The sequence below is a fragment of the Macaca fascicularis genome, chromosome 8, assembly GCF_037993035.2.
Source record: "Macaca fascicularis isolate 582-1 chromosome 8, T2T-MFA8v1.1".
Classification (NCBI taxonomy): domain Eukaryota; kingdom Metazoa; phylum Chordata; class Mammalia; order Primates; family Cercopithecidae; genus Macaca; species Macaca fascicularis.
In genome coordinates, this window is record NC_088382.1 from 123,999,605 (window position 1) to 124,011,297 (window position 11,693).

Genomic DNA, 11,693 nt, shown 5'->3' on the forward strand with positions numbered 1-11,693 from the left:
GTTCACAATTTTATTGGAGGTTCACTCATGTTTTTATTGTGTATTCTATTTTTCTATTTTTTTAATATGCCACAAAACTTCCTTCTTTTTTTTTTTCTTTGAGACAAAGTTTTGCCCTTGTTGTCCAGGCTGGAGTGCAGTGGCATGATCTCAGCTCACTGTAACCTCCGCCTCCCAGGTTCAAGTGATTCTCCTGCCTCAGTCTCCCAAGTAGCTGGGATTACAGGAAAACTTTCTGTTTTTATTGGTCATTCTGAACAATGTTACTATAGACATGTATGTACACTTTTCTTGGTGCACACATGCAAGAAATCAGAGGAAATGATAAATCATAAGGTAGTCACATATTGAGCTTCACTAAGAAACAGTAACCTGATTGTCAAAATAATTATATGAATCTACACATCGCTTGCAGTGGATAAGAGTTCTATTTGCTCTAAATTCACCCTCTGACAATTAATATAGACCTAGTCTTAATTACCGCCTACCTCGTGATTATGAAATGATATTTTAATTGATACTGTTTCATTTTCTAATGACTACTAAATGTTTTACAACATCACATATATTAATGGATTCTTAATGTTTCCACCTTTCTTAAATCTCTATTTACATATTTACTTATGTTTGTCTACTAGTCAAATATACCTATTTGTTCAATTTTAATATTAGTATTCTACTTGATTTGTAGAGTATATTTATATATTTTTCATTTTATTTATTTTCTTTATATATGTGTGTAGTTTAGGTTTATGCTGTTCTTAAGTTTATTGAAGACTTCCGTCAGACATCTAATCTCAATTATTTATTGGGGTAATATTTACGTTAACTATAAATATAAAGATAGTTTACATACATAGTTTTTAATTTTTGTTTCTACTAATTTATACCGTGAGGTCATAAACTTCATTTTCTAAATTGCCTTACACAGTTTTTGCTCAGTTTTATTTTAGTTTTGCTTTTTCATTGTATCTCTTCTTATGTCTATTTCTAAGAATATGCCCATTTCATCTAAACATTAAACATTGTTGCCATAAACATGCTTATCATATTTGTTATTATTAGTATTTGTATACCATTGCATTGCTAACATCATTTGTATTTCCTGTCATTTTTCTTTTTCTGTTTTTTTTTTTAATTTTTAAATTTTTTAATTTTTTAATTTTTGTTTTGAGATGGAATCTCACTCTGTCACCCAGACTGGAGTGAAATGGCGCAATCTCGGCTCACTGCAAGCTCTGCTTCCTGGGTCAAGCTGTTATCCTGCCTCAGCTTCTGGAGTAGCTGGGATTACAGGTGCCCGCTACCACGCCAGGCTAATTTTTGTATTTTTAGTAGAGATGGGGTTTCACCATGTTAGCCAGTCTGGTGTTGAACTCCTGACGTCAGGTGGTCCACCTGCCTCAGCCTCCCAAAGTGCTGGGATTACAAGCGTGAGCCACCACGTCAGGTCTCCTGTCTCTTTTCTTGATAAATTTCATTATAATTTGTTTCAATTTTTTTTTGAAAAAACAACCATTGATATTGCCAAATTTTCTATGACTTTTGTGTCTAGTTAACTAATTTCTGACCATATTAGTTCTTCCCTTTAATTGTGCAGAATATGTTTCACATTTTTAAAAATAATGTCCTGAGATGGATGCTTACTCCTTAATATATAGCCGTTCATCTTTTCTAATAGTCACATTAAATATATAGGTATATACACACAAATGTATGTATATAAATATGTATATAAATTCTTCTAATATCTCGGTAAATACAATTTACTTACATGTCTCAAGTTTTAATATAAAATATTTTTAATAATCATTACCCTATAATAGTTCTAGTTTCTTGTGTGGAACCCTTTTTGAAACAGTTTTCATATACATTTACAATTCCTGACTTTTCAAACATACGAGAATGTGTTTTTGTTTTGTTGTTGATTTGGGTGTTAATTGTATTATCAAAGTATTCACTTTAATATATGATCTCAATCTTTAATTTCTTATAGATAGGTTTATGGCTTGGCACCAGTCAACCTTTGTAAACATTCCACACAGGTTTGTAAAACTAAAATCTAAAATAAAATAAAGTTCTGCTTTTGTTGTGTTCCTAGTTCTACATGTGTCATTTACGTGAAATTTGTTAATCCTGCTATTCACATTTTATATACCTTTACTTATTTTTTGGTCTGCTTGCTCTACCAAACAGACCGACAAATATAGGATAAGGATCGACAAATATGTTAGGACATATCTATTAAAATCTTATGTTGTCTATTTTGCCTGTAGTTCAGTTTTATTTCTGGTTCACCTTTTCTTTCAGAGTATAGCATTCTATGGCCTTAATTTATTTTGATGAAAATTTCCTATTAGATTTCTTCACTTGTGTGGATTTGGGCTTATGTATCGACCCACCTTTACTAAAGGGAATATTAAACAAAAAGTTTGCATTTTCAAGGATTAATAAATATTTTCAAGAAAATAGCAGCTCTGATGATGTCCTTATGTTATCTGGTTCAAATTGTCTTTTCTATTAGAGCTTTGTAATTTATCACTAAATTTTTTATGCTTTTAAGAAGTTTAGTTCAAAACTTTGCTTCATTGACTTTAACATTTCTGAATCTTAAAAGTGTACATATTTTTCTATCATTAACAATTTAAATCAGTATTAATTAATTACACATCTTCCTTACTCAGGTCTACATAGAAAATTGTTAAATCATCTCATAAAAGTGTGAGTTTTTAAAGCATTAAATATAATGAAAATTATGGCCCTAAGAAGCAAGATAAATCATTATCAGTTATGAATGATTTAGCTGTGTTCCACAAAAGCAATATGATAAAAATAGTTATTCTTAAGAAGTCAGTAAGGTAGTCAGTTAAAAAAGCAATATTTAGAAAAGATACAGTTTTCATATTTTCCAACATTCATAAATAACAATTATACCAGAAATATACTTTTCAGTAATATATAAATATACTCGTATTTCACAATATACGAATTCTAAGGATACTATTATTTGACTTAGGTAGGATATATGTGGCGATATCTACATTATTGTGGTGAAGCAAATGCATATCATTTATCAATTTTAAGAAATCAAGAGTTGTGCCATGTTCCTGAAGGTATTTAATGACTGATGCAAATTTTTCCATTTTTCTCAATTAACTTGTAATTCTAATAACATGTTATTGAAAACACTAGAGTTTTTTTCTTTTAATTGAGCAGGTGGGAGAGATTAGAAGATGCCAGCTTTCAATAAATAATAAAGCAGTTTATAATTTCATCTGAAACCAGAAAAATAAATAGAATGCACTGAAAATAACACATGTAAAAATAATAATTGGAAGCATATGTACATGAGATATTTGACAATATTAGTTAAACAAAACATATGATGATGAAAGCTGTTATGTCACTTGATTACATATTGATAAACAAAACAAGTCAAAATTATGGACATCTCTGAGATAACGTGATAACAAGTGGCACAGGAAAATAATGAGAAACAAAGATCGTTAAATAAGGTACTGGGACAATTAGCTATTTTGAAAAATAGGTACAGATCCTTATTTCTACCTGCTTCAAACGGAATTCCATATTAAATAAGGTTGAAATATATGTAGCAATCTATGGATCCTTTTAGGGATGTAAAGTTGTGTTTAAGCATTAAACAGAAGAAATAAACTCTGAAGTAAAATCATTCAGCCACTGTGTCAGATATAAAGAAAACTATGAGGCATCTATAATAGGTATTAATAAGGGGTATAGACATATAACATCGCAGAATTGAAATGTGCAGTGTAACAGGCAATGAAAATTCAAAAGTCATGAAAGGTCTTATTGTTAAAGGATCCAATATAATTTTAAACACCAGAGATGTGGAAGTGATTGGCAAAAGTTTTATCAAAAGATGCCAAAGAAAGAGTGAAATGAAATGAGAAGGATGAAGAAAAAAAACAGATGATGAGGGATTTATGTTATATAATACAGATTCACTGCAGCATGAACATCAGGTGAAAACATCAGGAAAAATATTAAACAGTATGGCAAATTTTATCTTTTCTTTCTTTCTTTCTTTCTTTCTTTCTTTCTTTCTTTCTTTCTTTCTTTCTTTCTTTCTTTCTTTCTTTCTTTCTTTCTTTTTTTTTTGAGACAGAGTCTAGCTCTGTTGCCCAGGCTGGAGTGCAATGGCGCGATCCCGGTTCAGTGTAACCTCCACCTGCGGGTTCAAGCGATTCTCCCGCCTCAGCCTCCTGAGCATCTGGGACTACAGGCATGCGCCACAACACCCGGCTAATTTTTCTATTTTTAGTAGAGATGGGGTTTCTCCATGTTGGTCAGGCTGGTCTTGAACTCCCAACCTCAGGTGAGCCGCCCGTCTCGGCCTCCCAAAGTGCTGGCATTACAGGCATGAGCCACCTCACCCAGCCACATTTTATCATTTTAATTCAAATTTATATATTCACAAATATTGTTAACTTTTCTAATCTTTTTAATATTGTTCAGCGAAACATTTCATTTAGTCAATTTTTAGTCATTCGAGATCACATGTTTTTGAATGCCAACTATATAACATTACCTCAAAGCAATATATTCAAAGAATTATAGACATACTTGTTCAGTAAGAGTCCTGTTGTTAAACAAAAGACATTGCACCAGCAGTAAATTCTACAATCCTTATCACAATAAACATAGCGCCATTGATATACATAAATATTTAATAGGAATATTAAGTAAAATGGCTAAAATTGTTACGTATTTTCAGAGTGGACAGTAAATTCTGAATTTTCCATCCTCTGATGTCAACGTCCAAAATTAACAATTTCTTAAATTCAAAAACTATTTGTTTTTTACATTAAAATCACTCTTTCTTTTTACTGGGTTGTAAGACGAATTTTAGTAATTTCTGGAAAAACACTTCTGTTATTTCTATGACAAGTATGATTTGAGCTCTCTTAGTAGATTAGTATATCTTGTAATTGACCAAAAAAATACTTATTTTTTATAAGACCAACATGGTTTTTCTGAGACGTTTGAAGTAAATTATAAAAGGAGTTTAAGAATAAAGAACTCAGAAATAAAGTCATACACCTACAGCCACTTGATCTTTGACAAAGTCGACAAAAATAAGCAATGGGAAAAGGATCAATAAATAGTGCTGGAATGGCTGGCTAGCAACACTCAGAAAAAAGTAACTGCACCCCGTACCTTTCACCACATACAAAAATTAACTCAAGATAGATTATAAATTTAGTGTAAGACCTAAAACTATAAGAATTCTAAAAGAACTAGGAAATACCATTCAGGACATTGGACTCAGGAAATTGTGACTAAGTCCTGAAAAGCAATTGCAGCAAAACAAAAATTCACATGGGACCTAAGTAAACTAAAGAGCTTCTGCACAGCAACAGAAACTATCAATAGAGTTTATAGACAATCTACAGAATGGGGGAAAATATTCACCAACTATCCATCCAAAACCAAGATCTAATATCCAGAATCTATGAGGAACTTAAACAAATGAACAAGCAAAATAATAATAACCCCATTAAAAAGTGGGCAAAATACATAAAGACATATCTCAAAAAAAGACATACTCATGACCAACAACATGAAAAAAATTTTCTACATCACTAATCATCAGAAAGATGCAAGTCAAAACCATAATAAAATACCATCTCACAGTAGTCAAAATGGCTATTATTAAAAAGTCAAAAAACAACAGATGCTCCTGAGGCTGTAGAGAAAAGAGAACACTTATATACCTTTGGTAGTAGTGTAAATTAGCTCAACTAGTATGGAAAGTTGTTTAGACATTTCTCAAATAACTTAAAACAGAGCTGCCTTTTGGCCCTGAAATCCTATTACTGGACAGGTAGTCAAAGTAAAATAAATCATTATACCAAAAATAAACATTCAATTGTATGTGCATTTCAGTGATATTTACAATAACAAAGACATGGAATCAACTTTGGTTCCCACTAACACTGGATTGAATAAAGAAAACGTGGAATGCTACACAGTCATAAACAAAACAAAATCATGTCTTTTACAGCAATATGGATGCAGCTGGAGGCCATAATCCTAAGAAAATTAATGGAGGAACAGAAAACAAAATAGTGCACCTTCTCAATTTTAAGTTGAAGCTAAACATTGGGTACTCGTGGATGTAAAGATGTCAGTAAGAGACACTGGGGATTACTAAAGGAGAGAATTAGGGAGGGGAGAGAGTGCTAAAAACTATTGTATATTATGCTCAATACCTCGGTGTCAGAATCACTTGTACTCCAAACCTCAGCATCATACAATAGATTCAGGTAAAACACCTGCACATGTACCTCTTGAATTGAAAATAAAAGTTGAAAAAATAAAAATAAAAAAATTAAATATCTTATATAGCAGTGAAAATATAAAATTGTTGTCCATATTTTCATAGTTGTGATATAAATTATGAAATTAGAATGTAACATTAGCTTCCTGAGAGGAATGGCATGTATTGATTGGATTCTACCATGTATAAAAATAGATAGATTTCCAGATATAAGTATTTGGCCTTCATTTTATTTTTGCATTAGTATTAATGCTAAAATATGTCTAGCTAATGATGTGTTTATGATATCTCTGATACTAACACAACAGACAGTTACTAGTAGTCATTTATTTTAAAAAATGAAAATCAGTAAATAGTCATCAATGAGGTTAACATTGTTACTCTCTATGACAAAACTTTATAAGTAAATATCAAAGTGAACTTGTAAATAAGAGGATCAAGAATAAAACATTATCTTCCAGGTAAAAAGGAGTATATAAATACTTTTTTAAGCCCTGTGATAATAAGTAATAAATGAAGATTTATGTTTTCCATCATACTGGAGATTTTACACATAAGCTGACACTTTCAGAAGGGCAGATTCTCAATATTCTTTCAGATGATTTCTTGAATAAAAGTTACTTAAATCAAGTAGATTAGGAAATTATGTTCACAGTGAGATGTAATTAAATTTTTAATTCTTTTTTTATTTTACAAATATGTTCCCAAATTTGTTGGAATAATTGATGCTTTGTAAAATAAAATCTAAGAAATAAAATCACATTCTTAGCATCTATTCTTTTCTTTATTTAACATTAATCAATATCAGACAAATATCTACACATGAATGACTGTAATAAAAATATTCCATTATTTCTACTGAAGGAATCTGTCCTTCATTGTAAATTTCTGAAAATTAATTAGATTTAATGTTACTTCTCATTTGTATTTTAGTAGTATTTATTTTTTAAATACAATTTTATTTCTTTGTTTTTATTTTCATTAACATTATTATAACATATGATGTTGGGTTTTATTGTTTTGCTTTGTTTTTTGGTTTGTTTGTTTGTTTGCAGAAAAGTTTATAGGAAGCTGTGTGCCCTGTGCAGAATGATTAAACTCTGAGAAATCTAACTCAGAATATTCAGGTGACAAAAGTATTCTAAACTCTGCTTTTATTTATTTTCAATACTTTTTTTTTCTTCTGTATATTAAATCTTTATAATTGACTCTTCTTTTTCAGCTGTTAACTTCAATATCCTCCTAAATTCGTATTTCCTTATCATTCATAGTGATTTAAGTTAGCTGTAAGTTAGGTCTTTTATGTTGCTTTTTCTATCTTTAAAGAATTTAGAGATTTTTAATCAAATGACTATTCATGTAATAGAGCATTTTAAGCTTCTCAATTATATTAACAAGTCTTTGGAACATTATTCTTATCACCATATATTCTAGTAAGATTCCAAGCTTGAAAATACAATTTCTGTCTGCCAAACAAAATGTAAAAAATACGTTGATTGCATATTTATGTTCTGCCAGAATGGCTTTGCAAAAGAACAGCCTTGTTATAAATAAATGAACACTTTTATAACATGGCTTTTTTATAATTTCAACTTTTATTTTACATTCATGAAGTATATGTGCATATATGATACATGGGTATATTGCATGAGGCTAAGGTTTTGGATATGGATGAACTTATCATCCAGGTAGTGAGCGTGGTATCCAGCAGGTAATTTTTCAGCCTTTTCTTCCCCTCTAACAGTCCCAGTGTCTATTTTTCTGTCTTTATGCCCATGTTGTCCATATGTACCCATGTTTAGCTCCCACTTACAAGTGGTAACATACAATATTTGGTTTTCCATTCTTACATTAATTTGCTTAGGATTATGGCCTTCAGCTTCATCCATGTTTCTGGAAAGAACATTATTTTGTTCATTTTTTATGGCTGTGTAGTATCCTATGCTGTGTAGGTACCACATCTTCTTCATTGAGTCCACGATTGATGGGACCCTGATTGACTCTGGGTCTTTGTTATTGTGAATAGTGCTGCAATGAACATACAAGTCCATGTGTCATTTGGCAGAATAATTCCATTTCCTTTGGGTACATACCCAGTAATGGGATTGCTGGGTTGAATGTTAGTTCAGTTTTAATTCTTTGAGAAATCTCCAAACTGCTTTGTACAATAGCTGAACTAAGTTACATTCCCACCAACAGTGTATAAGTGTTCCCTTTTACTGCAGCCTCACCAACATCTGCTATTTTTTTTAATTTCTAATAGCAACCACTATGACTTATATGAGATGGCATCTTAATGTGGTTTTGAATTTCATTTCACTGATGATTACTCATGTTGAAGTTTTGTTTTTTTCTTTTTTTTTTTTTTCATATGTTTATTGGCCACATGTATGTCTTCTTTTGAGAAATGTCTATACATGTCCTTGGCCCACTTTTTAACAGTATTATTTGGTTTTGGTTTGTTCCTTACACATTCTGGATATTAGATCTTCATCAGTTACATAGTTTGTGAACATTTTCTCCCTTTCTCTATGTTGTCTGTTTACTCTGTTGATAATTTTTTTTTTTTTTTTTTTTTTTTTTTTTTTTTGACAGAGTCTTGCTCTGTTGCTCAGGCTAGAGTGCAGTGGCGAGGTCTCAGCTCACTGCAAACTCCACCTCCCGGTTTCCAGCGATTCTCCTGTCTCTGTCTCCCAAGTAGCTGGGATTATAGGCACCTGCCACCATGCCCCGCTAATTTTTGTGTTTTTAGTAGAGACGGGGTTTCACCATGTTGGCTAAGCTGATCTCAACTTCCTGACCTCAGGTGATCCATCCACCTCAGCCTCCTAAACCCAATACTTGGTTTTCCATTCTTGCATTAATTTGCTTAGGATTATGGCCTTTAGTTGCATCCATGTTTCTGCAAAGAACATTATTTTGTTCATTTTTTATGGCTGGTCTCAAACTCCTGACCTTAGGTGATCCATCCACCTCAACCTGTTGATGGTTTCTTTGGTTGTGCAGAAGCTCTTTAATTATGTTCCACTTGCCAATTTTTTGTTGTTGTTGCAATTGCTTTTGAGGACATAGTCATGTATCCTTTCCTGAGCCTGATGTCCAGAATGGTATTTCCTAGGTTTTATTCTAGAATTTTTACATTTTATATGCTTATGTTTTACATTTAATTCTTTAATCCATCTTGAGTTAATTTTTGTGTATGGTGAAAGATAAGGGTCCAGTTTTATTTATCCTCATAGGGATAGCCAGCTATTCCTGTGCCGTTTATTAAATAGGGAGACATTTCCTCATTGCTTATTATTATTTTTTTTTTACTCTGTTTAAAATCAGATGGTTGTTGTGTGGAGCTTAATCTGGGGTTCTCTGTTATGCTTCACTGATCTATGTGTCTGTTTTTGTACCAGTTTCATGCTGTTTTTGTTATTGTAACCTTATAGAATAGTTCAAAGTCAGGTAATGTAATACTTCTGACTTAATTCTTTTTGCTTAGAATTGCTTTGGTTACTCAGGCTTTTTTTGAGACTTCATCTCTACAAAGAAAAAGTGATAATAATTAAATGTTAGCTGAATGTGATGCCACATGTCTTTAGTCCAAGCTACTCAGGAGGTTAAGGCAAGAGAATTGCTTGAGCCCAGGAGTTTGAGGTTACAGTGAGCTACAATCATGCCACTGCACTCAGATGTGGGTAAAAGAGTGATACTTTGTCTCAAAAAAAAAAAAAAGAGTTGCTATGTGACAGATACAAAGTTTCAGTTATGCAAGATTAACAAATTCTAGATATCTACTCTACACCACCCTGCCTATAGTTAAAAAAAAAAAACAACTATATTGTACTGCATTGTACTCTTAAAATATTGTTAAAAGAGTGTATCTCATGTTACATTTTCTTACTATGCCAAAAACAAAAGTTTAATACGAATTAATCTACTGAAAACATTGAGTAGCACCCATTGAATGAAAGAAACAAAAACCCCCATCTTTGCATGCAGTGCAAATAGCAGATGACTATTCCAACAAAAATGATGTTGATCATAATGATCATGATGAAGCTAATATTTATTGAATGCCTGTCACATAAATGGCTTTGAGTAATAGAAATAAATTATGTATTTATGCACATGTATTTAATTCATTTTTATATGCTTATGTTTATATTTTTTATATGAATTTAATCTTTGCAAAAAGCTAATGGAATATGCCATTTACTCATTTTATAAATCAACAGTTACAGAAATTTAAGCTTAATAGCTACAGATTACATGATGTCATGTATAGAAAAACTTAATACTACACCATAAAACCCCACTTAGAACTGGTGAAAATAAGAAATTCAATAATGTTGCAGAATAGGAAATCAACATACAAAAACAAGTAGTATCTGTATACACCAATAACAAACTGGCTGAAAAGAAATCAAGATTGAAATTTAATTTATAATAGCTACAAAAATAAAATACATAGAAAGGAATTTAACCAACAAGGTGAAAGATTTCTACAAGGGCAAATGGAAAAACACGATGAAAGAAACTGAAAAGGACACATAGACACAAATAAAAAGACATTCCATGTTCATGAATTAGAATAATCAACTATTTATTTAATCAATTATTAAAATGACCACACTACCCAAAACAACTGCCAGATTTGATGCCCTCTCAATGCCAACGGAATTCTTATCAAAAATTTAAAAAGCTAAAATTTGTGTAGAACCACAAAAGACCCCAAATATCCAAAAGAACAAAGCTGAGCAAAAAGAACAAAGTTGCAGGCATAATATTACGTGACTTCAAAATGTATTATAAAGCAATAGTAACCCAAACAGCATAGTAATGTTATAAAAATAGACATGGAGGGTAAAAGAATGGAGTAGAGAACTGTGAAGAAAGAAGTTCACATATTTACAGTCACTTGATTTTCAATCAAGACACCAAGAACATATACTGAGGAAAGGACAGTTTCTTCAACAAATGGTGCTGGAAAAACTGAATACCTATATTCAGAAGAATGAAACCAGAACTCTGTTTTTCACCACATACAAAAATCAACTCTAAATGGAGTAAAAACTTAAATGTAAGACAAAAAAATGTAAAATTATACAACTGAAAGAAAACATACAGAACATTGGTTTGGGAAAATATTTTGTGGGTAAGACTTCAAAACCACAAGTAACAAAGGCAAAAATAGACAATATATTAACTAAAAAGCTCCTGCAAAGCTAAGGCAACAAAAAAGAGAATGAAGAGAGGCAGCCTATAGAACAGGAGAAAATATCTGAAACTATTCATCCAACAAGGGATTAGTATCTAGAATACACAATAATCTCAAATAATTCAACAGCAAAAAACAAATACTCCGATTTAAAAATGGGAA